General features: G+C 40.8%; 1 protein-coding gene across 1 annotated transcript in view; it reads right to left on the bottom strand.

Annotated features, from left to right (window-relative positions):
- RFTN1 (raftlin, lipid raft linker 1) overlaps positions 1 to 6,063 on the bottom strand; it is a 104,383-nt gene that overhangs the window by 19,614 nt on the left and 78,706 nt on the right.

Genomic DNA, 6,063 nt, shown 5'->3' with positions numbered 1-6,063 from the left:
AAGTTACTTGAGCAGCACTTTCTCCTTTAACTCAGCCACACACTCCATAACCAGCAATCACTCCCATACACCAGAACTTAGGTTTTGTCAGCTCCATGACAGAACAGAAACAGAACAACTTAAAAAAAAAAAAAACCCAACCTTATCTTTCTTTGTTAAAATAAGCTGATTGATGGAACAACAGAATTATGTTTAGGGAAACTGCAAATAAGCAGGACTGTGCTCTTTACCAACAGAGAAAACTCTTCTCACATTGTCAAAAAGCGTCTTTTTCAGCCTTTCTAATATGAACAATATATCTACCCTGTATGACTGATTATAAAGACCTTGCTTATCCCCTCCCCAAATGTTGTATTTTGCATGATAGTTTCCTTACATTTTTAGCAACACTATATTCCCTGAACTGGTATAATACATGTTTTTGAAATGCAGTCACACATGCCAAACTGACAGATTCTTGAACTGACAGGGGAGTTTTCTGGATAAGCCTGCTTAGGTGTTTCATCAGGGTCACCCTGCTTTCCTGGTGGATGTTATGAGGTCAAGAAATGCCAGCAGGAAGGAACTGCTGCCTCCAAGAGAAAACATATATCAAACTCAAAAACAATTTTCACAAAGGAAGCAGTGAGGAGGATTAAGAGGCTTCTTACCTCTTGCAGACACAATCTCAGTCAACATCTTACAATGTCATTATATGATCTAAATTCAATTTATTATCTGGAAATAACAAATTTGTTGCAGGCAAAGCCCACAACAGACCAGACTCCTACATCTGGAGGCTTATGTCTACACACACAGACACTGCAGCAAGACTGCTGCTGCAGGTGTCAATGCACAACCCTTCTGTTTCTATTTGCATAGTCCCTTATCCTCTTTTGCTGCTGTTACAGTCGAGCCATTAAGATGCAAGTCAGGAGATGCAAATACTTGTCGCTAAACTAAAACAGCTTTTTTTTTTTTTTGTTTGGTTCACTTGTGAAGGAAAAAAGCTGTAAAGCACTTACTAGGGATTATCCTTGAGATTCTGCTGGGAGACTGAAAGAAAAAGAAAAATACTCTGTCTATTTTCACACTGTTTTCACAGGCAGGTTTCCTGCAACTCTATTTAAAATAAAGAGAGCTGAAGATTCCTCAGCACTACAGCAAGCCAGGATTACACATTGCTCCAAGGTGGATGAGCTGGACTAGAAAGCAGTAACTCCTGTCTCCAGACAGATTTCTCATCCAAGTGAGAAGAACAGACATTTTTGTTGTGAAATAACAGGCCAGATCACTAAGTAGCTGGGTTACAGGTTCAAAAACACAGGGACAGCAAGCTTGCCACATATCGAAGAGTCCAAGATTTAATTACTGGATTTCATTCAAAAGTAGCACTTTGTTAGACCTGATGCTACAAAGTGGGAACCAACTTGATTTCTGTGAAATATCACATTCCAACACCCAAACCCATATCCAAATCTATTTCAGGATGCTAATGTACAAACAGTCCTTTAATTTTCCAAAACAGGAGAGCACCTAAGACTGAAAGCAGATCCCTACTAGACACAGACGCCCAGATCGTGCCAGGGCAGCTTTATACAGCACCAGTGCACTGCTCCTGTATTGTGAATTCCCTTAATGAAATTCAGTGTCACACTGTTGGCACAACTGCAGCTTGAGCTCTCCCCCGCCCCGTATTTGCCAGCTAATTAATAAGCGATCACAACACAATCAGCAGGCGTGTGTTTACACTCACTCGTAAATCATCCTTTATGTTTCACTCTGCTGAACATTCCACTCATGCAATTCACAGCTTCCACATATGTGAGCATGATGGCACATATGCAATGTTTTAGAAACCAGTAGCTGAGCTTGGGAGACCCTACAGCAGCAGAAACTTCACTTGGCAGTGCTGAGTTTATGGTCCAACTCGTGATCCTAAAGGTCCTTTCCAACCTAAATGATTCTAAGATTTTGCCTCCTTGTTGGAAGTACAATGATTACTGCTGAAGGCTACATCCATCAATCATACAATCCATTGATTTTTTTAATGTTTTTTTTTTGCTAGTAAAGAAACTCATGGAAAATGAGAAAACTGGAAGGGGAAAATGATGACAGAATCATCATACAGCTGCAAACGTAAAGAACAGTGTCTGTTCAACAGAGTGATGCTGGTGAAAACTCTACAGAAACTGACTGATGACGATCACTGAGATCTCCCTCTCAACCGGAACCAACCTCCTCTCTCTATCAGTTGTGCCACGGTGTTTTAAACATTCATGCCATGAATGCACACCTACCAATTCTCACATCTCACACCTTTTACCTTTTACAGGTCATGTACTACACTTTCAGAGAAAAAGGGAGGCACAGGAAAGAATAATCGGATCAGTAATTCCTTTGCATGTGAAGCATTTGGGATGCTGAGAATAATGGAGAGGAGAATGCAGCAGAGAGAAAGCTAGCAGAGTCATGTTTTGAAGAAAAGGCACTTACAACCCATGCTATGCTGTCAGGATCAGCAGGCATTTCAGGGAAGCTGTGACACAGAGGTGTGGAAGGGCAAGGAAACAGCCGGATGCACTGAGTCTGCAGAACCTTTATCACACAGATCTAAGAGCAGCTTAAGCTGACAGTCACATGTTCTAGAGCTTGCCCATTAGATGAGATGCACCTGATCCAACAGTTTCATAGAATCATAGAATAATTCAGCTGGATGGAGATCTCCAGGAGGTCTCCAGTCCAACCAATGCTCAAAGCAGGTTCAATACAACTGCAGACCATACTGCTCATGGCTTTATCCAGCTGCATCTTCAAAATCTCCAAGAATGGAGATGGCACAACTTCTTGGGCAGCCTTTTCCAGAGAGTGACTGTTTTCATGATGAGAAAGTGGTTTTTCATAATCAAAAGGGACCTCCCTTATTTCAATTTATGTAAATTTTTTTCCAATCCTCTTACCACACACCACAATCAAGGGGCTGGATCCACCTTTTTGATTGCCTTCTCATAGGCACTGCCAGGCACTGGTAGGTCCCCAAAGCTGTCCTTTCTCCAGGCTGAACTAACTCTCTCAAGTGCTGGTTCATCTTCAGCTTGCTGCCTACTAAAATTCCCCTGGACCTTTCAACAGAGATGCTACCTAGCCAAGCTGCCCCCAGCCTGGATTAGTGAAAAGGCTTCTCCCTTCCCAGAGGCAGGACATTTGTCCTAATGGAATTTCAAACAGCTCCTGCTGTCATGTTTTTCCAGCCTGCCCAGGTTCCTCTGGACAGCAGTCCAGTTCTGAGGCACATCAGGTGTCTCCTGAGTATGGGATCATCCAATTTTGACAAAAGCAAGGATCGTTGCCTCCTGTGCATCACTGATAAAATTGTTAAACACAACAAGCCCCAGGAGAGATCTCTGTGGTACTCCACTTTTTACTCCAGGTAAACTGTAACCTATTAACCATGACCCTCTGAGTCTAGCCATGTAACTAGATTTTTACCCACCTAGGCTGCATGGTCCAAGCTTGGATACAAAAATATTGTGGGAGCCACTGCCAAACTCCCTTGATGAATTCACCCAAAATGACATCTACTGCTTTCTCTTCACCCACAAATTGTTATTTTATGACAGAGGACAATCATTTTCAAGTATGTTCTACTCTTGTTAAATCCATGCTGAATGTCCCAAATCACTGTCCTCTCCTTCATGTGTCCATGAGTTCCAAGAGGACCTACTCAGTGATCCAGCCAGAAACAAACTGAGGCTGATCATCCTGTAGGTCCCTAGTTTGTCCTTTTGGCCTTTTTTTTACAGATAGGTGCAACCTTTGCCTGTGTCTGTGAAGACTAAGCCAAAGTGAAGCACCAAGTATCTCAGTCTTACCTGGATGTATCTGATCTTTTTTGCATATCCTTATGTAGGATGAGGTGGATCACAACAAATCCTACTGACTGTATCAGTCCAAGGCTAGATTTCCATTGATTATATTGGCACTTTAGGGTGACAACTCATACACAGATTCCTGCAGGGCAGACTTTACAAATACATTTATTCAGCTGGATGTTACCTAACCTGCCTACAAAGATCACTCATCTAAAGGTTTAGATGGTAAGCTGGTCTTTCCAGTTTTCACTGCTTGCTATATAAAATATTCCCTGATTCTGATGCAGTTGTAGTCTCCTTTGTTAATCTCCTGTTTCAAGATTCAGCTGCTGGAACATAGCCTAAGTTTAAAAGTTTGTTAGAAACTCCAAATATTCATCCATTTGCAATAGTGCAGTAAGAAATGCCAATAAAACAAAACATTTTGACTTTGCTGTTTCTAGTATCACTTCCCAATCTCTACTCTTGAATTTCCCTATCTTTTCACTCTTTCTTAAAGAAAAGGCTCCAAAAGCAGAGGTTACAATCAATGTCCTTCCTCTGAAAATGTTCCATTACCACTGCATCTTTTATTAAGGTTTCCTACTGTGCACAAAAAGCTATTTTCACTGGGTTGTATAAATATTTGATGTAGCTCGATTGACAAAAATGTATTTTGATGTTCTTGCTTCTGATTTACAGGAGGTATATGGGAAAAGATTACTTACTTTACCATGACAGCTGTCTTGGCAGGCAACAATTTTCCTCCTGTTGTCTTTGAACTACAAATTCTCCTTATTGAAGAAAACTAACCTTTAGGCTGCTGTTGCTCTCAATGAGGAAAACTAGCTCTCTGTGGCTTCCTGGGGCACGTGACCTGTATGTCTGCCTTTGCTTCCTATTTGCATTCCTCCCCCCTTCTGAATCTTTTCACCTCCAGCACACACAAAGAAAATAATTCCATATGGATGATAAAAATCCCAGTACTTCTGTGGCTAAGGTGACAATAATCGGTCAAAGGCATCGTCGGCTCATCTCTGTCGGAGACAGATGACAGAGACAATCAATCGGACCCTCTTAAAAACCTGACTACTTTCTTCTTCCAAGAAAGTCACGTTTTGTTTCATTTGCTTTGTGTTTAAGCACTGTCAGTGTTTTCTGGCTGGTTTTTTGGCTGCCTTTTTCTAGGTTTGAAAGGCAGAAAATTCACAGACAGAATGGTACAACAAATACAAAAATGCTAGGCACTTAAAGAGCTGCAGTTCAAAACAACTGAAGATGAACAGGCTTGTGATTACTCTGTTAAGACATCAAAATATAACCTTGAAGAGGTTTGAGACTCTTCCTGCCTTCTCACAGTCCTGACTGGAGACTTGCTGTTACAGGAAAGAAGAAGACCCACCTGTTACTTCCTTTCAATTTGACATTAATCTGTAGCTTGCTGCTACAGACTCCATTCTCACTAGAAGAGGGCCAGGGTGAATTCCTGTGGTCACTTTAGATCACTAGGCAGGATTGGTTTACACCTGGGACTACAGGCAGAATTACCAATTACATGAGCTGGATGAAAAACACCAGCAAGTAACTCAGGTGCAAATTTAAATAAATAATTATTATCTGCCGACATGAGAACATTCAAGGACCAAGCAGGCTACTGTCTCCAACTTACCAGCAAAATCTGAATACATTTAATATATGGTGTAACTCTGCATGGTTTATATATTTTGATCAGCAATTGTGTTATATTTCTGTTTATAATTATCTGGTACAATAAGCGAAAAGAAACAATTGTTATCTGCGAACTTTAAAACTCCTTTAAAGACTAATTATTAAACTGTTAGCAGAAGGAAGAAACAGATTTATGACTACTGACAATCTGGAAATCTTCACTTCACTGGGTATTCCAAGGACAAGGGGGAAAAGAAAAAGATAATAACCCTGCTTTTAAGTCTAATAAGCAAAATAATGAATTCATACTTTAAGCCAAAAAGAAAATCAGCCCCCAGAACAAAGAAATGTGATATAGCCAATTAAAGAAAGTATTCTGATACTACCTTAATTTGGAAGAGGATTAATCAGTGAATAAGACTAGATTTGAAGAGCTGGACAGAATGCCACAGAAGTCTAGAAAAAAGCGAGGAGCTGAGAAGCCCTCAGACCCCTACTTCTCCTCTTGTGCCTACCCTGTGTTGTTTGATACTGACTGGCATATGAGCGACAAAGCTGTTCCATT

This window comes from Geospiza fortis, unplaced genomic scaffold, assembly GCF_000277835.1.
Source record: "Geospiza fortis unplaced genomic scaffold, GeoFor_1.0 scaffold95, whole genome shotgun sequence".
NCBI lineage: Eukaryota > Metazoa > Chordata > Aves > Passeriformes > Thraupidae > Geospiza > Geospiza fortis.
Note: the sequence above shows the minus strand (reverse complement) of the source record. Positions and strands in the feature narration are given on the sequence as shown.